The sequence below is a fragment of the Nomascus leucogenys genome, chromosome 11 (assembly GCF_006542625.1).
Source record: "Nomascus leucogenys isolate Asia chromosome 11, Asia_NLE_v1, whole genome shotgun sequence".
NCBI lineage: Eukaryota > Metazoa > Chordata > Mammalia > Primates > Hylobatidae > Nomascus > Nomascus leucogenys.
In genome coordinates, this window is record NC_044391.1 from 42,365,464 (window position 1) to 42,390,593 (window position 25,130).

At 38.3% G+C, this 25,130-nt stretch overlaps 1 long non-coding RNA gene across 1 annotated transcript in view; it reads left to right on the forward strand.

Annotated features, from left to right (window-relative positions):
- Positions 1-3,821: 3,821 nt before the first annotated feature.
- The window catches only part of LOC105740446, a 144,258-nt gene continuing 122,949 nt past the window's right edge, over positions 3,822-25,130 (forward strand). Inside the window, exon 1 of the long non-coding RNA XR_001116493.1 lies at positions 3,822-3,905. This is a non-coding gene — a long non-coding RNA (uncharacterized LOC105740446). The remainder of the gene's footprint in view (positions 3,906-25,130) is intronic.

The following is a 25,130-nucleotide window of genomic DNA, read 5'->3' on the forward strand; positions in this document are numbered from 1 at the left end:
CTAGCTGATGTCTTTTGTTTTGGAGGGCTGGGGTGTAGATACTTGTGAATGTAGAATTTAGCACCTGATGCAGTAATTATGTGTACTTAGAAATTATAGGGTAGGAACTGGAAATTGGAATGGAAAAGGCAGTTTATGGAAAATAATATGCAATATATAGATTTATATGTTAAGTACTGTGGGGACACATAGCAAAAAATGCTTGTGATACCTTAAAACAAAGTTGCTAACTTTCTTAATTCTCTCCCGCCTCCCTGCAACCTCCAATTCATGAGAAACAGTGAGGCAAAGTCATGGAACAAGATGATGATTCCAAAACACCACAATATCAACACTGAATTCAATGCAGTCTCATAAATTGAGACTGTCTGGGAAATGCTTGGTGTAGGAATATGGTTTCACATCTAATGCAAAGTCTTCACAACAAACTGCATTATTTGGACTGTTTTTTAAACTTTTCTCCCATGGAAATATAATTCTATATTATAAACACAGGAAGTTGAGATGACTGAAAAAACAACACATAATTTCAGATAAACAAGGACTAGCTAAATGTAGTAGGTGAGACTATATAGGAACCTTAAAAGAGTATGAATGCCAATTTTTTTTTTTTTTTTAATGGAGTCTTGCTCTGTCTCCCAGGCTGGAGTGCAGTGGCGTGATCTCAGCTAACTGTAACCTCCGCCTCCCGGGTTCAAGTGATTCTCCTGCCTCAGCCTCCCAAGTAGCTGGGATTACAGGTGCCCACCACCACTCCCGGCTAATTTTCATATTTTTAGTAGAGACGGGGTTTCACCATGCTGGCCAGGCTGGTCTCAAACTCCTGGCCTCAACTGATCTGCCCACCTTGGCCTCCCAAAGTTCTGGGATTACGAGGTGTGAGCCACCACACCCGGCCTTGAATGCTACATAATTTTTAGGAAAGGCTCTCACTGTAAGCTTCATGAAGAGTGGGTTTCTTTGGTTCACCATTAATTCCTGCACCTAGCACCCCGCACACAGTAGGTACTAACCAAATATTTGTTGAATGAATTTATGAATGAAAAGGAAGAATGTTCTTTGTCAGGCTAACGTAGGGGAATCTCAGCAAAAGCAACAAGTGGTCATCATTTGTTAAAATGTTGAACTTCATAAAGGGAAGGGATAAAGTGTGAGTTATTAAATAATGCCCGTGATATCCAGCCCGTATTCCATTAAGCCCCAGGCTAAAGGGTGAACAGTTAATTTCATAGCTGTACTAAATAGTTATATCGCATATCAGTCAAGGTGATATATGCCTCTAAATCCCTTGGAAAGCACCCAAGGGCAGAGGCCAGAAATCATTATAAGCTTGACTAGGAAAACCACTAATAAAGTGGGTCATGGAACTTTTTTTTTAATGCCAAGAAAATAATGTAATAATGGGATTGTGTCTTTCCTCGTTTCCTTTGAAAATGCTTTTAGTATTAGGATCTTTTCAATCAAAGGATTTAGGAATATTCTAACAACGAAAGTTTCTGTGTTTTACATTCAGTACTTATTAAAGTGGATACTTTCTGAGTTGTATTATCAGATTAAAATCTCTATAAATCAAAAAGGAGAGAGAGGGGAGTTTATTGGGCTTTGTAAAGATATTTGCATTAGGAAGACTGACAATTACTAAAGTTTTATTCGAGGGTAGTAAATGGGAAGATTTTCTGTGTGAAAATTGAATGTAGATAATAATAATGGAAGAATGTTTAATAGATAAGGCTTTAGAATTTTACAAAGAGCTTTCACTTATAATATGCAATTAAGCATATTGGAAAAGCTATTGAAAATAAAGGGCATAGTTCCACATTGTTAAAGAAATGAGGCCTGGAAGCAATATTCACAATTAACATCAGGTTAGTTCCTCATCCTCTGATTTACAGTGATTTAACAATGTAGCATGGCACACATTTTGCAAAATCCAATTGCTAATCTATTTCAGGTCCAAATGAATTGGAACACGATTAGAACTTCATCTTGGTGTTCTGACCTGAAACGAAAATGCATGTACCAGTGCTATCAAGTTTGCATTACTTCTAGGTACTACATCATGTTTCTAGGATGGTTTTTCATCATCACAGTCACTGCACCTTGCTGGCTTATCCCTTTTTATTCCTGGAAGAGGTGGAATTCCCTTTGAAGTAAAAGAAGTTCTGCATGTGAGATAAATGTGGAGTCTCATTGTGGAGGTGGTAGAATAAACAGGGGTTGGGATGAACATAGATACTATTCCAATCCTTTGTGTATTCTTTTTCTTCTATCCCAAAACTTCCTAGTGAAGTACTTTTCTATAAGTCTTCCCTACTCACCTACAAAGTGATGTGGTAAAACAAATTTTCACCTTTTAATCAAGAAAGATATTAGTTAAGAGGTGATTTAGCAATTTCCAAGGAATGTCTGATTTTCGCAAAACGTATTGGGGTAGGGATCGAATTCTTCAGTGTTTCCTTTGGGACCATGCAATAAAGATGCAGCCTTGTTAATTGGTGAACAAAGCTGATTGGCTGGGATCGCCTTGGAATACTGCATTCAAATTTGGGTAATTTCCCCAATTTAAGATTACTGGCTTGTGCAATGTTAAATTGTAAAAACTATAGGCCGGGCGCGGTGGCTCACGCTTGTAATCCCAGCACTTTGGGAGGCCAAGGCGGGTGGATCACGAGGTCAGGAGATCGAGACCACGGTGAAACCCCGTCTCTACTAAAAATACAAAAAAAATTAGCCGGGCGTGGTGGCGGGCGCCTGTAGTCCCAGCTACTCGGAGAGGCTGAGACAGGAGAATGGCGTGAACCCAGGAGGCGGAGCTTGCAGTGAGCCGAGATTGCGCCACTGCACTCCAGCCTGGGCGACACAGAGCGAGACTCCATCTCAAAAAAAAAACAAAAAAAGAAAAAAAATTGTAAAAACTAAAAGAATAGAGGAAAGACTTAACAATTCATCCCCAAATGCTTTTCTACATATTTTTAATCATATCCATGTGTACTCTAATAAGCAAGATAGACACTCATAAATTTCTTCTCAGAGCTTCTGGGCAGATGCAGCCTGCATTAAGAAAACTCTGTATGTGAAAATCCAAATTTAACCTTTTTTTCTTTTAAAACAAAATAATGATCCCCTTGAGAGCCTGTGAGAAACCAAAGGGAAGCTATATCCATTTGGTTAGTTCTGAAGGAGTTTCTTTTTTTTTCTTTTTTTTTGAGACGGAGTCTCGCTCTGTCGCCCAAGCTGGAGTGCAGTGGCGCGGTCTCGGCTCACTGCAAGCTCCGCCTCCCGGGTTCACGCCATTCTCCTGTCTCAGCCTCTCCGAGTAGCTGGGACTACAGGTGCCCGCCACCACGCCCGGCTAATTTTTTGTATTTTTAGTAGAGACGGGGTTTCATCGTGGTCTCGATCTCCTAACCTCGTGATCCGCCCGCCTCGGCCTCCCGAAGTGCTGGGGTTACAAGCGTGAGCCACGGCGCCCGGCAGGAGTTTCTATATTTTAAATGTTTAAGGGTCTTCTGAAGGGGGAGCAGTTTGTTTTAGCTAAGGGCCTGCAGCCACAAACAGATATGTGAATTTTCTACATAACTACGGAATCTAGCACTTCTTGTAGAGCAGCACTGGTAGTTTTGGGGGCATGATGGTTATGAGAAATTTGAGAATGAGCTAGAAATAGACTTTCTGGGAAAATATGGGCTGAAAGGGATCCTCCAGCCCTTGATACTACATAGCGACAGACTCATAGTCGTACTTCTTCGATGAAATGACACAAATCTTAAGAGCACTGGAGGCTAAAAATATGACGATCTGTGGGCCATTTTACTTTTCTCTTCACGGGAGTCAGTGAAGCAAGTTCATGAGACTTGGAGGCAAGGACACCAAACCAGGGGTTTTAGCTCCTACCCATGGTACTGGTAAGTGATTAAAGAGCTGCAGCTTCACAAGAGACAGCAGGGGCAAGGCTAGGGCCATAAGATTTCGTAAGTCTTGAAGGCAGGGAAAAGGCAGCTTGCCCCTGCTTTTACTGGAAACAGCAAAATTCAAAGTCAGGAATTCCAAACTGTCAGAGGAAGGAGTGGATCATGGTTTTGTGGGGCCTGAAGCTTATGCAACTTTCAGAATACAAAATAAGGTGTAGTGTAGGGCCCTTCAAGAAATCTGTGTTAAAGAAAGGTCCTAAAGCTTATGATATGATCTATAACGTATCTTTATACCTCACTGTGTAAAGCAAAACGTACATCACTCTTTTTTCTATTGACACCTTGATATAACATCACTCTTGAGTAGTAGTAATAATAATAATTTATTGAGCTCTTAATTATGTGCTAAGCTCTATGTTAAAACCTTCCTGCGTTAGTTTGCTAGGGCTGTTGTAATCTAATGCCACAAATTGGGTGGCTTAAAATAACACAAATTTATTTTCTGAGCTCCGGAGGCTTAAAGACATCAACAGAGCCAAATTCCCTCCAAAATCTCTAGGGGAGGATCCTTCTTTGCCTCTTTCATTTTCTGGTAGCCTCTGGCATTCCTTGGCTTGTGGCAGCATCATTTCAGTCTTTGCCTCCATCTTCACATGGTGTTCGTCCCTGTGTGTGTCTTCTCTTTTTTTTTTTTTTTTTTTGAGGAGGAGTCTCGCTCTGTCTCCCAGGCTGGAGTGCAGTGGTGCGATCTCAGCTCACTGCAAGCTCCGCCTCTCGGGTTCACGCCATTCTCCTGCCTCAGCCTCCTGAGTAGCTGGAACTACAGGTGCCTGCCACTGCGCCCGGCTAATTTTTTTTGTATTTTTAGTAGAGATGGGGTTTCACCGTGGTCTCGATCTCCTGACCTCGTGATCTGCCCGCCTTGGCCTCCCAAAGTGCTGGGATTACAGGCGTCAGCCACCAGGCCTGGCCGTGTGTCTTCTCTTATTAGGACACCAGTCATCTTGGATTAGGGCCTACTCTAATTCAGAATGATCTCATCTTACTTTGATTACATCTGCAAAGATCCTATTTTCCCAAATCAGGTCACATTCACAGGGACTAGGAGTTAGGAGCTCAACATACATTTTGGGAAGAGGGGAACACAATTCAACCTATTGCACTTACAGATGACTCCTTTAGTCTTCACACTAATCCTGAGAGGAAGTTACTATTATTACTCTCATTTTACAGTTGAATAAAGTGAGAGAAATGCTGTAACTTGCCTGAGGTCGCTGAGCTAGATGCATTAGTGCTGAGATTCCATAATTCCAAGCTAAGCCTGATGCCTCCTGTGTCCACACATTTAATTCTGATAGAAGTGAGTTAATCAATTTCTATCTGTCTGAAAAAAGACTGTAATTACAGCTAGAGTTTTCTTTAATGGGAATCAAGACAAGGGACTTCCTTCACCCATTTCTTAATTCTTTGAGATGTTCATGAACGACTTTAAGGACATCATTCCTTAAAGCTTGTTTGGCAGTGATATTTAAAGGTGCTATTCTAAAGTGTTTGGGGTCATTCTAAGAGTCTTATTAATCTCCTATTTAAAGACACCAAAATTTTTCCTGGCTTAGATTTCTTATATGCAAAGACTTTTTAAAAACTGTGTATAATTGGAATCAAAACAACACAGCTAGAATTTTAAAAAATGCCCGGTGGCCGTGAGTTGGTACCATGCATTTTGAGAGTAGAGGAGTAATTGCTTTATTTATTATAGAAATATCTCTCATGATTTATGTTATAAAAAAACAGAGATGGTTTGATGAGTTCAGAATCAAAATGACTCAGTCAGAAATTTTTGAGATCTTTGGAGGATTACACACCTTTATTTGCTGGGCAATAAAGGAATTCCTAGCAAGAGAAATGTCAAGTATATAGCGAAAGGGAGAATTTAGTTCTCGACCATACCACAAGTTACTTAACACCCCATAGACCTTAGTTTCTTTCTTTTTTTAATTATTATTATAATTTAAGTTCAAGGGTACATGTGCACAGTGTGCAGGTTTGATACACAGGTATGCATGTGCCATACTGATTTGCTGCATCCATCAACTCATCGTTTACATTAGGTATTTCTCCTAATGCTATCCCTTCCCCAGCCTCCCACCCCTCAACAGGCCCCACTGTGTGATGTTCCCCACCCTGTTTCCAAGTGAGCTCATTGTTCAATTCCCACCTATGAGTGAGAACATGCAGTGTTTGGTTTTCTGTCCTTGTGATAGTTTGCTGAGAATGATGGTTTCTAGCTGCATCCATGTCCCTGCAAAGGACATGAACTCATCCTTTTTTATGGCTGCATAGTATTCCATGGTGCATATGTGCCACATTTTCTTAATCCAGTCTACCATTGTTGGACATTTGGGTTGGTTCCAAGTCTTTACTATTGTGAATAGTGCCGCAATAAACATACGTGTGCATGTGTCTTTTTAGTAGCATGATTTATAATCTTTGGGTATATACCCAGTAATGGGATTGCTGGGTCAAATGGCAATTCTAGTTCTAGATCCTTGAGGAATTGCCACGCTGTCTTCCACAATGGTTGAACTAATTTACCCTCCCACCAACGGTGTAAAAGTGTTCCTATTTCTCCACATCCTCTCCAGCATCTGTTGTCTCCTGACTTTTTAATGATTGCCATTCTAACTGGTGTGAGATGGTGTCTCATTGTGGTTTTGATTTGCATTTCTCTGATGACCAGTGATGATGAACATTTTTTCATGTGTCTTTTGGCTGCATAGATATCTTTTTTTGAGAAGTGTCTGTTCACATCCTTTGCCTGCCTTTTGATGGGGCTGTTTGTTTTTTTCTCGTAAATATGTTTGGGTTCTTTGTAGATTCTGGATATTAGCCCTTTGTCAGATAGGTAGATTGCAAAAATTTTCTCCCATTCTGGAGGTTGCCTGTTCACTCTGATGGTAGTTTCTTTTGCTGTGCAGAAGCTCTTTAGTTTAATTAGATCCCGTTTGTCTATTTTGGCTTTCGTTGCCATTGCTTTTGGTGTTCTATGTCCTGAATGGCATTGCCTAGGTTTTCTTCTAGGGTTTTTGTGGTTTTAGGTCTAACATTTAAGTCTTTAATCCATCTTGAATTAATTTTTGTATAAGATGTGAGGAAGGGGTCCAGTTTCAGCTTTCTACATATGGCTAGCCAGTTTTCCCAGCACCATTTATTAAATAGGGAATCCTTTCCCCATTTCTCGTTTTTGTCAGGTTTGTCAAGGATCAGATGGTTGTAGATGTGTGGTGTTATTTCTGAGGCCTCTGTTCTGTTCCATTGGTCTATATATCTGTTTTAGTACCAGTAGCATGCTGTTTTGGTTACTGGCTAACACGGTGAAACCCCGTCTCTACTAAAAATGCAAAAAATTAGCCGGGCGTGGTGGCGGGCGCCTGTAGTCCCAGCTAGTCGGGAGGCTGAGGCAGGAGAACGGTGTGAACCTGGGAGGCGGAGCTTGCAGTGAGCCGAGATCGTGCTACTGCACTCCAGCCTGGGCGACAGAGCGAGACTTCGTCTCAAAAAACAAAAACAAAAGTATGACAAAATAACATTATCAATTTTTTCTTTTCATTGAAAGCTGTAATTATACCTTTAATCTCTGTAATAGTTTACTGTCTTTGAAATAAACAGTATTTGGGGAAGAAAAACATAGAAGCCTTTATGTTTAACAGCAGCTGATTACCTAGGCTTTTTGGTAGAGTCACTTTGGCTGTGAGGAATAGGAGAGAGAAGTAGCTACTTGCCAAATGAAATGATCACTTTTATTTCATTATCTTTTTCCGTACTGATCACCTAACCACATGACTTTTATTTCATTATCTTTTTCTATACTGATCACCTAACCACAATAATGGCTATTTGTAAGAGGGATGATATTGTAAAAATAGAAATAAAATCATATATGCCTAAATAAATAGGGTATATTCATGCAATGAGATTCAAAATGATCTGAGACCTAGCTACCTATCTGAAATACTAAACAAACTTAACTTGCATAAATTTCTAAATTAAAATGTTGAGTAAAAAATTTAAGTGAGATTATTATTAATATAAAGGTTTAAGTGCTACTATTCCTTAATGAATACACTTTAGGAAAAATATCTATTTTATTTTTATTTCATTTTATTTTATTTTTTTTGGGATGGAGTCTTGCTCAGACACCCAGGCTGGAGTGCAGTGGCACGATCTCGGCTCACTGCAAGCTCCGCCTCCTGGGTTCACGCTATTCTCCTGCCTCAGCCTCCTGAGTAGCTGGGACTACAGGCGCCCGCCACCAGGCCGGCTAATTTTTTGAATTTTTAGTAGAGACAGGGTTTCACCGTGTTAGCCAGGATGGTCTCGATCTCCTGACCTCGTGATCCTCCCGTCTTGGCTTCCCAAAGTGCTGGGATTATAGGCATGAGCCACCGCACCCGGCCAGGAAAAATATCTATTTTAAAAACATGGGTGGGAAAGATGTTCAACTTCATGACAGCAATACCCATGGGGAATGAAGGAGATTATATTAAAGAGAGGGACAAAGGAGGCTTCAATAGACTTTTTTTTTTGCATTAAAAAATGCAACAAAAGTACTTTAACATGCAGTTGAAAGTAGAACTTCCTGTGATAATGAAAATATTCTGTCTCTGTGTTGTCCATTCAGGTAGCCACTAGGCCACAAATAGCTACTGAGCACTTCAAACATGGCTAGTGTGACTGAGAAATTGAATTTTTAATTTTATTTCATTTTAGTTAATTTACATTTTAAATTAATTTAAATTTTAATGTGGCTAACGGTACCATATTGGACAGCCCAGCGTCAGACCACAGAGAACATTTTAAACCTTCCGTTTGACTTCAGTTTGGGAAGATCCCATCGCATTTTTCTTTCGTTATGAATGTGACTATAAATATTTGAAGAAAACTAAACAATCTCTTGATAACATCCTTTAGTATGGCAAAGGACAACTGAAAGTTATTGAGGTATTGGGGGAGGGTGGAAAAAGAATTACACTCGTGAAGTGGAGTGAGTAGAAAGGTCACAATCCAGTTCCATTGGGTGTCTATAGAAAAGAAAGAATCAAAAGCACTTCAGGTACTCATGGGGGGTACTTCGGATTTGGTAACAGATTTGATAACTGAAGACTTAATTTCCCCAGTGACTCAGCTGTTACAGGAGGTTTTATCTTTTTCAGAAAATTAAGAGTAAATTGGCTGGCTCAATAGATTTACTGACTCCAGTTAGATAAGTATTTGCTGTGTTTATTAAGTTGTTTATGTAGTATAATAATACAAGTGATTTAATAAAGATAAGACTTCAGATAAATGTCAACACACTTCCCACTCTGCAGCTGGTCCATTTCAAGCAGTTAAAATAAATTAAAAGATAAAACACCACTCACAAAAATTGATCATTGTCCAAGGGAAACATTTAAAATTGAAAGAAATCTTCCACTTTCAGTACACAAAGACATATGCATATGTGTAGGAAATGAACCTCTCTGTAATCTAGCAATTCTTTACCTAGAAGGAAAGGACAAGAAGCTATGTTTTGTAGGTGTTTGCTGTAATGAGATACAATTTAAAAGTACTCACAGTTTTTGGACAAGTATTAATGACCAGTGTTATTTATAGCACAAGTAATGGAGATCTTTGAATTAGACAAAATAATTACTATTAATTTTGTTATTTATCTGTCCTTATATACATCAAGATATAGCTAGTGAAAGCTTACTAAAAGCTGTAAAATGTAGATGCTGTTGCTGAAATTTAAATAACCTAAAGTGGATCTGAATTTTGCTCAACCTTCTCTGGTTACATGATTTTGGGAAAAGAAGTTTTGTTTTTACTGGTAGTTTCTCTAGAACATCATCTAAAATTTAAAAATATAGTAAAAAGGGTGATAATAGAGAAAGAAGATATATCTTCATGGTGGTTAAATCATTGTTTCAGTGGAGTTATCTTCCAGATTAAGGGCAATGAGTCTCCCTTCCTCTGTCCTCACAAAGCACTCAGGGAAAATTTTTACCATTTCGTTATGCCCCTCATATATTTTTTCCATCTAAGGAAAAAATTTCTATCACAGTTGTTGGCATATGGAACTTGCTTTTACGGTGCTGTTCAGTTTAGAAATGATAGCCCAGAGGGCCCATGGTGAGCTCTTGGTGAATTCAGAGCAACTGCACTTGCTTACAGGACACCAAGATTGCTTTCACATAATAGGAAATATTGTATTAGCACATAAAGCATGATGCTAATGATGTCAACTTCTTGGTTTGATCAGAAAAGCATTATTTACCATACATGGTTCTGGATCGGTCTTCTGTCTTTTTGAAAATTGTATGGAATATTTGTAAGTGTTGTACAAGCTGTTTTTCAAATGCTTGACACACACTGACATTGGATATTTGCCATTTCAAATGCCTGGGATGAGATGTTGACGTGTTCTATGAACTGAAAAGTTGGCCTTTGTAACCAGGTGTGGTAGACTATTTAATGGCTACACATTTCTCCAATCCTTGTATCCAGACCCCTGTGCAATATGACTTTGCTGTTCCTTCCATCCAGAAGTGGAGTCTATTTCTTTAGACCTAGATGCCGGGCTAATCATGTGACTTGTTTGACAAAGAGCATGTGCCAGAAGTGATGTTGTGTGAGTTCCGGAGGCTGGGACTTAATAGAATTTTCAGTTTCTGCCTTTGCATTCCTAGAATGTTACCCTGAGACCTCCATGTGATGAAACTTGTGCTCACTGGAGGATGAAAAGCCATTAGGTGAACTGAGGCTTCCCACCTGACAGCCAACACCAAATATCAGACAGTTGAGTGAGGCTACCTTGGACCCTGCAGCCCATCTGATCCTCTAGCTGAGTGTAACCACATGAGTGGGCTCAGGCAAAGCCCAGAGAAGACTTTTTGTTTTAATCCACCAAATTTCTTAGTAGTTTGTTATGCAGCAAAGGGTAACTGAGACACTGAGGGTACAGCTTTTGTTCTGATTCTTAAGTGAGATTTTTGTGATAGCCTATAGAAAAATAAAGAAAAAGGATGCATTGTTAATTTCCAGATTCTTTTGGGTTTTAGAAGGATCTTAATTCCCTGATTTTGAAAGTGACATATAACTTAGTAGGGAATGACAGATGTTTTCATTAGTACAGTGTTTAAATGTAAAAGGTAAATTGCATAATTAATGTTCATGCATTATTACTAACTTGTCCATTCTGTTCATGCAAATGCATTTTGTACAACATAGTTTTCATGGTAGAAATTAAAATTATTTTCTTCAGGAGTTATGAGAATTAAATCAGCTGATGATTGACAAGAACAGTGGTTGAGATTTCCAGAGATTCTATATACAGGAATGACTCATCCAAATTTACCATGTATTGTTCATTGTGTATATTTGTTAACCTCAGGATAGTAAGTGTCTATGAAATGCTTGAAATAAATATATACCCACACATACTTCTTATTATTTTACTGTGGTTGTTTTGGTTGTGGTGGTTGTTTCAGATTGCTCTGGGTCTGTAAGCAAAATTTACAGATTTTTTTTTTTTTGTAAGTAAAAAAATGTAGAAAAGAAAAAGCTGGAGGAAAGACGAAGAGAAGTAGTAGCAAAAATCATTCCTTAGTGTACTTGCTATGGGACTGCAACCTAAAGAAAGGTTAAAAGTTGACTGGTGAACCTTAAGCAGTTATAAAATATGCTCATATTAATCAATATTTCTCCAAATATGTATCAGTACAAAATTTCAACAGCAAGAGTAAGCACCTTTTCACCAAGTTGTAGGCAACTGAAAATGCTTCTCAATAAAACATTTTCCAATCTCAGCTCAGAGAAATAATAATCTTATAAAAATATAGTGCTTAGAAGGTTGGAAGAAAGAGCAGAATATTGCAAAACTAGGCACAAGAAGTCCACCGGCTGTTAGAAAGTTCAAAAAGTCAATAAATGAAGCTAAATACTAGTCTTCTAAAGTCATTTTTCAAGTAAGATAAATAGGGTCTTTTTCACCTTAAATTCTCATTTGACAATATCCCAGCGCATGTCTTGGCTATTAATACACTTGGGTAGCCTCAGGGAGACTTTCAAAAAGTGGTTCTTAAGACACTGATATTCTTGTCTCCAAACTCATGAGTCATTTGGACACAAGCATTGAATTTAAGAAGTAGTCACTTCCTCACCGTTGAGGAGCTGGTAGAAAACACATGATTATTGTATTGGAGATTCAATAAACATTCTTTCATTTTCAAAGTAGATTCTCACAACACTATCCTGAAACCTTTCACGACTGGGTCTTTGGTGAGAAACGAATAACATGTCTTAAATTTGTCCCTAGACCCATGGCTCTGACCATCTCTGCATACCCCTCCCCAAATAAAGACAGTGAGGTACAATAGGGAGCAGCCACAGATGCTCGTCATGAATTTCTTCTAGCTAATAGGAAATAGACCCTGTTAACTTTTTTTTTTTTTTGACATAAAGTTTTCTGTGGCATTGGAACTATTTTAATGGGGATTTGTTGCTAGGAGAATTCTAGGATCACTTTTTAAAAGATGGATGTCTGATGTTTACATTTTTAAAAATTACTGAAATGTTCTTCAGTCTTGGTTTAATTACAGAAGGTTAGCTGAGATTGAGGTAGAGAGCATATTTTTAAAATACGGAAACCTAATCCTGTGTGTGTGTGTGTGTGTGTGTGTGTATGAATACACAGAGTAAGCTTTAAAGAACTGGCTCTCCATATTAAACATTAAGTAGTTTGTTACAATGATATGCACTACGTATCAACTATATGTAAGGCACTATGCTGAAGGCAGCCAAGGGAGAACAGTCTTGACTCCTAAGGATCTTTTGATGTAGTGAATTTATGTTATATGTTCTTGTCTTTTACATTAAGTTACTTGGATCCTAACAATAATGCCCCTTATTTGGAGATACATATACTTTTTGAATAGTCACTAACTATAGAAGCGACTTGGAAATATGGAAGTGCTTATATCTGTAACCGGTTCATAGGCAGTAGGTGCTTAGCTTCTTTTGGCACAAAAAAAGAAGTTAGTGTACAAATCAATATTTAATGAAGGGGCAAATAAAATACAATAACCTATTAAAATAGTGTGTAATTTCTGCATGTTGCTTATAAATGATTTTTCATTTATGGCAGTGTAAGTAAGAGGAGAGCTGTTTTAAAAAATCTTTTGAAACAAATAAGAGAAAACTATGTCAGGTCTCTAATATTGCCATTAGGAAAGAAAAAAAAACATTTTGCAACAGAGCTCTGGCATTTTAATCAGTTTTTTATTTCCTATTGTAATGACTCCTGTTTTGTGTCCATGAGTTTTGTGGTAGCTGGTTAAGTGACTCAAGAAATAGTTTTGTGGTAATATAATAGTTTTGTTTAAACTATAATATACAAAATGTGCTAGACAATGTCCAATTAAATGAAATATACTTTACGGGTGAAAAGACTCATGTAATATCCTAAGGTGCCTTAGTCAGATTTATGACAGCCAATTTGTAGGCAGGCACAATATTACCCAATTAGCAACCTTGGCTTTATGAATCAATTGCATTATGTATTTTTAGATTTCAACATCTCTTGTGGTCAATCATCTTTCAACATCGAGTACTCAAATGCAATTTCAAAATGAGGGAGCCAGAATCATTGAATGACATAGATGCTTTGCCAGTTGTTTTATGATGCTGGTTATTGAAAAAGTTAATAGTTCTCTATTGATAGCAATCATGTATCTCTAACAATACTATCATCAAATTAAATGCCATAGAAGTTAGCTGGCATGTTTAAAATATTATTAGGGAATATATATTATCAGTGAATATATATAATACATATATAAAATAAATATGTATTTTATATATTAGCTATATAAAAGTAAAATAAAGTTTAATTTTTTATTAATCATCTCATAGTGGGGTTTTCCAAGCATTTATTGTATTTGGTGAAGGAAAGAATGGATTTTATTCAATAGAATGGTGGGGCAGGCCCACATGTCATTCAGTCCAAAATAATTTTGCACATTTCTTTTTAAAAAAATAAACTACTAAGATGAAAGTTAATATAGAAGGAAGATGCAACAAAGACCTCTATATAGAACAGCTCACTGTCAGTTCACCAACAACTGTATCATCTAACATCCACTTACTGAATATTCAGCTCATCTGTTGACTAGTTTGTTTGGAACTCAATCCTTGTTGAATGGCTTTGTAATTGTTTGAGTTCTCTCTCTCTCTCTCTTACTGGCTCTTTCTCTCTCCCTCCCTCTCCCTCTTTATAAATTCTTAGAATTAACCAATAAAATGCTTAGTTTGTCTTAGGCTATGCTGCTTAATGTTATGCCCCTTATAATTGATAGAACTGTTTCGTACACTTTTATTTTATATCTATGTCTATATCTACATATTTATATCTATATAGTACCTATATCTACGTAGATATACATATTTATCTACTGTGCTTTTCAACATTTTAAGCACTTTTTAAAATCTACAGACTTATTCTTTTATGTTTGATTTTAAGGGATTTAATTTAACGTGGGCTAAAGATTTGGAGACATTTTCCTGGTAGAGAACTTATAAGAATGCTGGATAAATTTTTTAAAATAATAATTTAAATGCATGGCTTGATTCAACGAAAAGTAAGAAAAGTCCTTGGAGGCCAGGAACAAAGATAAGTTAAGGATGCTAAAAATGGAGCCAGCATTGAAACCAGTCTGCCCTGAGACATCAGTTGATCTCTGCAGGCATGGGAGCTGGGACTACATCTGTAGGAAGACGAGAGGCAACGTCTGAGGACAGAACAATGAGAGTTTGGTTGGAGACTGGTGAAGGAACACCAAAAGGGTGTTCAGAGAGTGGCCTGTAACTGTTTCTCCCAGGGTGAGAATGTAGAGATACTTGCCTATATTGATCCTGGCCTTAGGTTAAGTTAAAAAGAAGTCTCCTTTTAGAATTGATTCTCACAAGCCCATCATCCTAAGGCTTTAGGGCCAGAGTTTATACTATTACACTACTGTGGGGGGAAAAAAAGATAAAAACCCAGGCTGACTTGTAGTTTAAAGGGATTCCAGGCTGAGAGAGTCTGTTTTTCCTGGAAGAGACAAATGCGAATACGTTTTGGAGCAACAAAATTTAAATCCAGACCATAATATTTCCCATAAATAAAGTTCCAGGAAATATGAGCTCATAATAATCACAAGCATATAACAGAACAAACCACTATGCATGAGAGTCTGCATTAAAAAATAATAAATAGGGCTGGGCGCGGTGGCTCACGCTTGTAATCCCAGCACTTTGGGAGGCCGAGGCGGGTGGACCATGAGATCAGGAGATCCAGACCATGGTGAAACCCCGTTTCTACTAAAAATACAAAAAAAAATTAGCCGGGCGTGGTGGCGGGCGCCTGTAGTCCCAGCTACTCTGAGAGGCTGAGGCAGGAGAATGGCACAAACCTGGGAGGTGGAGCTTGCAGTGAGCCGAGATTGCGCCACTGCACTCCAGCCTGGGCGACAGAGCGAGACTCCATCTCAAAAAAAATAAAATAAAATAAAATAAATAATAAATAGGCCAAGCGTGGTGGCTCATGCCTGTAATCCTAGCAATTTGGGAGGCCAAGGCAGGCAGATCACCTGAGGTCAGGAGTTACAGACGAGCCTGGCCAATATGGTAAAACCCTGTCTCTACTAAAAAAAAAAAAAATAGAAAAATTAGCCAGGCATGGTGGCAGCTGCCTGTAGTCCCAGCTACTCAGGAGGCTGAGGCAGGAGAGTCACTTGAACCCGGGAGGCAGAGGTTGCAGTGAGCTGAGATCTCACCATGGCACTCTAGCATGGGCAATAGAGTGAGACTCCGTCTCAAAAAAAAAAAAATAATAATAATAATAAATAAAAACTACACAAAGAGACCCACAGAAAGTGTAAATTTTGGAATTAGCAGAAACAAAAGATTAATACATTAAAAATAATAAAAGACTCTTAAGCTATGATGAGGAAATAAAAGAAAAATAATCAGACACTTGGAAAAGAACAAAGTAGAACTTCTAAAAATGAAAACTGTAAAAACTGAGCCTAGAAAAGAACAATTGTGTTAAACATCAGATTAGACACAGCAGAAGATAAAATTATTGAACTGAAATCTCAGTCTTAATAAATTACCAAGAGTGATGGGCAAACGAGAGGTTAAGACACAGAAAGAGTGGAAGGCTTAATATAGATCTAATCAGAGGTCTATGAGAGAGGAAGGGAAAATGAGGAATAAACAATATTCCAAGAGATAATGGCTATGACAATAAGACACACCGATCTTTAAATTTAGGAAGTCCAAACATATCCCAGAAAGATACGTAAAAAGAAATCTAACGCTATGTACTGTAAACCCTAATATAAAACAAAGAATGATATATAAAATACATAAAGAACACTCACAAATTGATCAGAAAAATACAAATTACAAATAGAAAAATACAAATTACAAATAGAAAAATACAAATTACAAATAGAATAAGTTTTTTATGGAATAGAAAGAGGATTAGCTAATAAACATATAAAAATATACTTAACATGATCAGAAACCAGGAAAATACAAATAAAAGCAACAATGAGATAATTTAATACTCACCAGATTGGAAACATTCTGAACGTCGTTTTGTTTTATTTTATTTTATTTTATTTGGTTTGTTTGTTAAGACAGAATCTTACTCTGTCACCCAGGCTGGAGTGCAGTGGCACGATCTGGGCTTACTGCAGCCTCTGCCTCGCAGGTTCAAGTGATTCTCCTGCCTCAGCCTCCTGAGTAGCTGGGACTGCAGGCACACACCACCATGCTTGGCTAATTTTTGTATTTTTTTAGTAGAGTCGAGGTTTCACCATGTTGGCCAGGCTGGTCTTGAACTCCTGACCTCAAGTGATCTACCTGCCTCGACCTCTCAAAGTGCTGGGATTACAGGTGTGAGCCACTGTGCCGGGTCTTTTTTTAAATTTATTTTTATTTTTTTGAGACAGGATCTCACTCTGTCCCCCCAGGCTGGAGCACAGTGGCATGATCATGCTCACTGCAGCCTCAGCTAATTATTTTTAATTTTTTGTAGAGACAGGGTCTCCCGAAGTTGCCCAGGATGACCTCAAACTCCTGGGCTCAAGCAGTCCTCCTGCCTTGGCCTCCAAAAGTGTTGAGATTACAGACATGAGCCACTGTGCCTGCCTCCAAATATTTTTTAATATAAAATGCTGGCAGGTATGTATATGTCTTAGACTGCTTGGGTTGCCATAAGAAAATATCTGTATGGCTGCAAGGCTTGAACAGCAGAATTTTTTCCCTCACAGTTCTGAAGGCTGGAAATCCAAGATCGAGGTGCCAGCATGGACAGTTGCTGGTAAGGCCCCTCTTTCCAGCTTGCAGACAACCACCTTCTTGCTGTGTCCTCACATGGCTCTCTTCTCATAAGGGCACTAATCCCACAATGAGGTCCCCATCCTCATAAACTCATTTAAACCTAATTACCCCACAAAGGCTCCATCTCCAAATACCATTGCACGGGGAGCTAGGGCTTCAACATTTGAATTCGGGGTGGTGGGCACACAATTTAGTCCATAGCAGTGTGGTAGTGGGAACTAACATACAATGAAGTATAAATTGGTATAATCACTTTGGAAAGATATTTGGCTCATGTGCTGGTTATTCTCTACTTACACCTAATCTCTACCTGTCAGATTCATTCTCTGCCCTGCTTTTTCCTGCTCTAGGCTCTGGGAGGCTGATGCTGAGGACCGCATCAGCTGGACTGCTTTGCTTCTGGTTGGTCTTGGCTAATGGAAAGCAATGGCAGGAGACCAGAGGGCAGAAGAGAGTTTGAAGTATGTTTTCCTTCATCTGGCCATGTCTGTCTTTCTTCACTTATATCTTTTGCTAATGGCCCCTTTCTTTTTCTTTTCTTTCTTTGTTTTTTTTTTTTTGAGACAGAGTCTTGCTCTGTCACCCAGGCTGGAGTGCAGTGGCGCGATCTCGGCTCACTGCAAGCTACGCCTCCCAGGTTCACGCCATTCTCCTGCCTCAGCCTCCCGGGTAGCTGAGACTATAGGCGCCCGCCACCACGCCTGGCTAATTTTTTTGTATTTTTAGTAGAGATGGGGTTTCACCGTGTTCTCCAGGATGGTTTTGATCTCCTGACCTTGTGATCGGCCCGCCTCAGCCTCCCAAAGTGCTGGGATTACAGCCGTGAGCCACCGTGGCTGGCCAATGGCCCCTTTCTTCAAAGGTCCAGCTGTCACTGAGTTTCAGCAACAATCTCTCTTTTCTTTGGAATTACCACCTCTAGACCTGAATTACCATCTTCAGGCCTAGCAGTGATAATTCCTTCCCATATTTTCCCATTAGGTTTATCAACATCTCTTGTAGTTCTTTAACCCTGCCTATGCCTCTGTTTCCTACCAAGAACCTGCCTGATTGTCCTAGTAAGGGTGAGATATTATGACCTGGCAACTCTACTCCTAGGCATCTACCCTAGAGAAGCCTTGCAGATGTGTTCAGGAGTCCTACAGAAATATGTCCATGGCAGCACAATCCATGATCACGAAAAAAGGGAACTACCTGAATGTACATCCATAATAGGATGGGACAAGTCATTATCATAAAATAACACAATGGAACACTGGAAAGTGGTAAAAGAATGGGTGAGCCAGCAACAGCTACCCAGAGTGACAAGGATATATTTCATAAAATGTTAAGTGAAAAAAAGCATAAGTGAAAAAAATCATACATAGCATGATTCTAAAACTAAACATTATATTGTTAAGGATTATACACAAAGGTAAGAAACATGTAAGAAAGAGCAAAGGCAGGATAGAGGTTACCTCTGGCTTGAGAGGAAGAAGGCCGAGATCCAGGACATCACAGAGGTATCTTCAAGCTCCTGGTAATGCTCTGTGTTTGGCTGGTGGTAGGAACATGGCTGCTCTATTGTTCTTGACTGAACATATATATATATATAATGTATGTTCTTTTTTGGTGTGTGATTTTTCTCTCCAAATGTAAATTAAAATCTAGTAGCTGAAGAATACTAAAAAACGGGTGGCATTTTAAGTAAAATGGTATGTGGTAGGCTAAATAATAACCCATCAAAGATATCCAGGTCCTAATTTTCCAAAACCTGTGACTGTGTTGCCTTAGATAACAAAAGGGACTCAGCTGATGGCATGGTTTGCTGTGTCCCCACCCAAATCTCATCTTGAATTCCCATGTGTTGTGGGAGGCACCTGGCAGGAGGTAATTAAATCATGGGGACAAGTCTTTCCGGTGCTGTTCTCATGACAGTGAATAAGTCTCATGAAATATAATGGTATTATAAGGTGGAGTTTCCCTGCACAAGCTCACCTTTTGCCTGCTGCCATCCATGTAAGATGTGACTTGCTTCTCCTTGCCTTCCATCATGATTGTGAGGCCTCGCTAGCCATATGGAACTGTTAGTCCGTTAAACCTCTTTATCTGTCTTTATCAGGAGCATGAAAACAGACTAATACAGCTGATTTGATTAAGTTAAAGATTTTGCAATGGGGAGATTATCCTGGATTATCTAGATGGGTAATCACAGGGGTCCTTATAAATGGGAAGCAGGGGATTAAAGGCAGAAGGAAATGGGATGGTGGGTGCAGATGCTGAAGTGCTAAGTGTTGAAGAGGGTAGAAGAGGCCATGAGCCAAAGAATGTAGGCAGCCTTTAGCTGGAAAAGCTAAGAAAACAAATTCTCCCCTGGAACCTCCATAAAGAATGCAGCACTACTGATACTTTGAATTTAACCCTCATTTCAGGTTTCTGACTTCCAGAATGGTAAGATAATAATTTGTATTATTGAAACCACTAAGTGTTTGAAAATGTATTACAGCAGCAGTAGAAAACTAAGACATGGTGGTTTGATGAGTTGGTTTCAGGAAATTTTGTTTTTTAATGGATCTTAGGGAACAATAAAAAAGAAATGATTGTAAGTGGAGGTCCGTCACTAGTCTGAACCATCAGAAAACAGAGAAAGAAATGTGTACTTGGATTGAAAATTAAAATATCTGTTTAGAATGTTGCATTTACAAAGTATAACTGATTCCTCTAACTCATTTGCAGACCAAAGTCTTTCTATCTTGTGCATTCAGAATACATAGCTTGAATTTTAGGACTGTGCCAATGTGACATACATTTAGGTTGACAATTCCAGAGTTAGAACCTAGAATTTACTGCCTAATGACAATGTGTGATGTTTTTTTCTGAAAATCAAAATGTACTAAATTGTTGACCAGAACTTCAGGCTTAGGTACTTTGGTGCTTGAAAGAGCTGCCCGAAGTAACTGTAGCAAGGGCTAATTGGGAAAGCTTAGCTGACAATTATGGCTTTGCACCTGATTTTTAAAAGTATATACCTATGAGACAGAATATGACAAAAACGCAAAAGTGAATAAAAGGGAAAGAGTTGAAAATACAAGGACTTGCAGTTCAGTCTCTGACCCAGGATACTGTCACCCAATAGTTTTATTAAGTGTCCCCTTATTTAACCCCTTATGGGTCTTATGTCTTTCCTATAAGATGTAAGAGAATGGACCACACTAGGACACCTGTCTGGAAAATTCTATACATTGATGCAGAAACATATGTTACACTGTTTTTACCAGCTGCTGCTCAGGGGGAAGTCACAATATGTGAGCCCGACTGCTGGCTTCACACATCCTCCATTAGGATTCTCAATGGTGAAGGTTGGTGAGTAAAAAGAAATATCTTTCCCAATAAATTTAATTCCATAATTTGATATTGTGAGAAAAATACTATGTAACTCTATTTGCTCATAGTATTTTCTAAACATTTATTATTTGTATAGGTTTTGAACTGGGAATACTTTACATGAAAATCTGAGTGTTAAGAGAATTGAGGTTATCTCAAGATACAAATAATTTGTACTCTCAAATGTAGGTTATTATAAGCATGAAAAGTGTGATTGAAAATAAAATGCTAATTTAGATTTTTTTTTTTTTCTGGAAACGGGGTCTTGCTCTGTGGCCCAAGCTGGAGTGCAGTGGCACGATCATGGCTCACTGCAGCCTCACGCTCCTGGGCTCAAGTGATTCTCCTGCCTCATCCTCCAGAGTAGCTGGGACTACAGGTGGGCACAACTTGGCCCAGGTAATTTTTTTAATTTAAAAAAAATTTTTTTTTGTTTGTTTTTGGAAGAGACATTTTCTCACTGTGCTGCCCAGGCTAGTCTCAAACACCCAGGCTCAAGTAATCCTCCCACCTCAGTCTACCAAAGCGCTGGGATGACAGGTGTGAGCCACCACACTTGGCTTAAATGCTAATTTTGAAAATCAGTATTTCAAATACCAGAATTCAAATTGTTCAGGTTGAATCTCTTTCTGATTTATTTTTGCGTCTTCACAGGGTGTCAAATACAATGTCTGAACCGTTGTCATAAGCATTCAGTACTTGCTGGGTACAGGTAGTCACTATGCCTACAGTTACTTGTTTTAATTCTGAGTTCTCTTTAATACTCAGCAGTAGCTGGCATATGGGAGTTGCCAAGATGTTTCTTTAGGAAGCCCCAGGAAAACAAGAGTGGAAATATAAATGGGAGAAGAGCAGGATATTTCTTACTGCTCCACTTCTTCACATGCAACTGTTCTATATCAAGCCACAATAGGTTAGAAAGGGATTGTTACTTAGACCATCGAATGAGTATGTGTGAGATTACTGCAAGAACAGACCTTATGTGCCAAAATAACAAGTATGTGTTAAAATATTAGTGCAGATAAAATTTGAGCTAATTCCTAGCTCATTTTATCTAAGACAAGGCACAATTCTCAAATACCAAAGAGATTGTAATGTGAAGTAGCATATTCTAGCTAAAACCTGTTAGGGTTCTAGCAAGTAATGATATGCACAATCATTGGTACAATCCTCTGCAGCAAAATAACATTCTCTATCACCTTAAAAATATGATCCAGGCTGTGGAGTCTACCAATCCTTGTATGAGTATCTTAATATTCACATGAACATAATATTAATGTGTAAAAGTAAGGCAGTTTCAAGAAGAGAGAAAAATAAAATGGAAGATGAAGGTGCTATTATTTTCTTTATGATATTTAAAAATGTTCTTAAGATGAGAACACGTGGACACATGTGAGGGAACAACACACACTGGGGCCTGTCAGAGGGTGGAGGGGGAGGAGGGAGAACATCAGGAAGAATAACTGATGGATGCTGGGCTTAATATGTAGGCGATGGGTTGATCTGTGCAACCAACCACCATGGCACACATTTACCCATGTAACAAACCTGCACATCCTTCACATGGACCCCCGAACTTAAATAAAAGTTGAAGAAAAGAAAAACATAATGAGAAACCACTATACACCTATCAGATTGTCTAAAATAGAGTACAATAATGAATACTAAAATAAGTAATAATAAAAAAAGATCTTTGAGGGACTCCTGAAGAGAAAAGCTGTGGCCACATCATAACAGACCACCTTCTTGCTGCCCTATTTAATGTGGTCTTAACGTCTATGAAATTGTAAAATTGAACCACAGAAAAGTAATTTTCCAGAAAGTCAATTTATGAGCATGATTTTTCTATTATGCAATAACAAAAATGTGCATGCCACATATTAACACTGATCACACATAATTTCCTTGACCAATGGCAAATTTGCCAGATGATCTAGAACATAGTTAGATCTAGTTCTTATGCTATTATTATTGTATGGCTGGGTGCCTGGGTCAGGAACAGAAGTGGGGAATTTGGGAATATGTAGGTGTCCACGGGAGAGGGACATGGCCTGCTTTTATATTAGTGATGTGTGTTTGTTGAGAAATAGCTGTAGAACATATTCCAGCTCTTCCCAGCTTGACTTTGTTCTACTGGACTCCAGACACCTCATAATAAGTTTCATTTAACATGCAGATGTGTGAGTCTTGTAGTCTGTGCACAGTTATAATATGGTTGAACAAGACTGTAAGGGATCACCTAAACTTTGTGTGAATAATTAACTCATAAAGATTAGCATTAAAACATCTTAAATTCAAAAAATAAAGAGACTATCCAGCAATCTTTTTCTTGGGGGCAACCTCTACTTGTCTTTTTCATTATCCTGTTGTCCAGGTAAGAGTTTGTTTGTGTCTAGCAGCAATTCCTCTATGGTTCATTTTAGAATAATAATTTATTTCCTTATTTGAATGACTATCATCAGAATCCCTGGCCAGAATGATCCTCAAAAACTCTAGATACTCAAAAACAGCCTTTGAGTCACCCTGGAGCCACTTCTTAAAAGTGCTTGAGCTCACCTTGCCTGACTCCTTTTTCATCCCTTTAGCTAGTCTGCTCTCTCTTCTTTGAATGCGGTTGGATTCTGCAGTTTTATCAGTGTGCTGTCCAAAACAGGATACTTTCTTCCCTTTGACTAATGGGGAGGAGAGAAGAAGAATTATGTTTCAGCCTTGCCTACTTTACTCCTATTGATTTGTGCTGGTATCATATTGACTTTTATCACAATAGCACTGAATTGCTGATTCATATTCGGCTGTGGCCAACCACTAGTTCTCTTTCTATTTTATTTGTCTATACTTGCTATTCCCCATCATGTATTCATGGTGCCTGATAATTTTTTCAGAGTATATTACTCTGTACTTACCTTATTAAATATTTTTTAGCTGTTCCTAATAATCAAGTGTTAATGTCTTCTTACAGCAAAATATGGGCATGTTTTATAAACCACTATTATCTCTTTGAGTCTTTAGCATACTGATTTGAACACATAGCTGATTTTGCATAGCTCTTCTCCAAAGCTACATATTATCTGATTATATGTATAAGTAAACTATCACTATTCATTTCATAGCATGTTATGTACATGTAGAGATTGCATAGTAGATGCTGAGTAAATATTTATTGATAGTTAATGACCACAGGCTGTTGTACATAGAAAGCATTCCAAGTTCTTGCAGGAAACACTGATTTTTTAAAAAGCATGCTTTGGCCTGTCTTTCCTGTTTACATTTAAACAATAAGGATGAAAAACTACAAGCCAGAGGGCTTCTGTTGTTCTCAGTGAATAACTGAGATGGTGTTTTGGTGGCATGCTCACAAGGTTTGTGGAAATTAACACCAGGAACTCTGTATTGAAATAGATTGTTTAAGAATAATTCTTCTCTTTGAGAAGGGTGAGGGATTAATCTGCAGAAATGTTCATGGCTAGAGCTGTGCATGGGTTGAAATTTGTCAGGGAGAAGATAAATGGGCCCTCCTTGAAAAGTAAATCGCACCATGGCTAATCCCTTGGGAAAGCTGGAGAATTGTTACGGTAGCAAAAGCAACCTCGAAAAAGGAGGCACCATCACCGTTTACTTAGAAAGGAGAAAGATGCGGAGAAAACTTGATGGTAAAAGGAAACGAAGGTGTACATGACTGTGAAAATATGTTTATTCAAATATATATATGAGATGTAAGTATGACTGCACTAGGATTTTTATTTTTGGGAAATCATTTATGTGCTTTAAATTAAGAGTTGCACTTAGTACTGATAGGAAAAATATGTAACAATAGTTTGTCTGGGCACTGACCAATCAGAAGAAACATCAGGAGAGGTGCCTGAGCTGGGTCTCGAAGATGCCCCACCCACTGCCAGGTGTTAACCCTTTAGTGCTGACACAAAAGAAGTAGTTGAAAGGCCGCTTAAAAAACTCAGAGCAGTGTCTATCCCTAATATGTACGGGAGATATTAATATGTTAACAAATAGTATGGCTATTCTGGAGTGTACCATCTAAATATCAGCTCTTATCCTAATATAAAAGTATTTAGTAATTTTACTGAAAAAATAACAGACATTTTTTCAAAGAGATGATATATACTAAAGGAGAAGTCATAAAATGTCCATGAAATTTTGAATATCTCTAGTGTTGCCAGATTTAGCAAAACAAAACAAATAAAACAAAAAAGGTAAAAAGACCAAAAAAGCAAAATGCCCTGTTAAATTTGGAAATCAGATAAACAATGAATAGCTGTGATTTTTTAAAAAAGTATTAATATGTCCCAAGAAATATTTGGGACATACTTATGCTAAAATATTATTCATCATTTATATGATATTCAGGTTTAATTGGGAATTTTGTACTTTATCTGGCAACCCTAAATAGAATGCATTTAGCAGGAAGTGTAT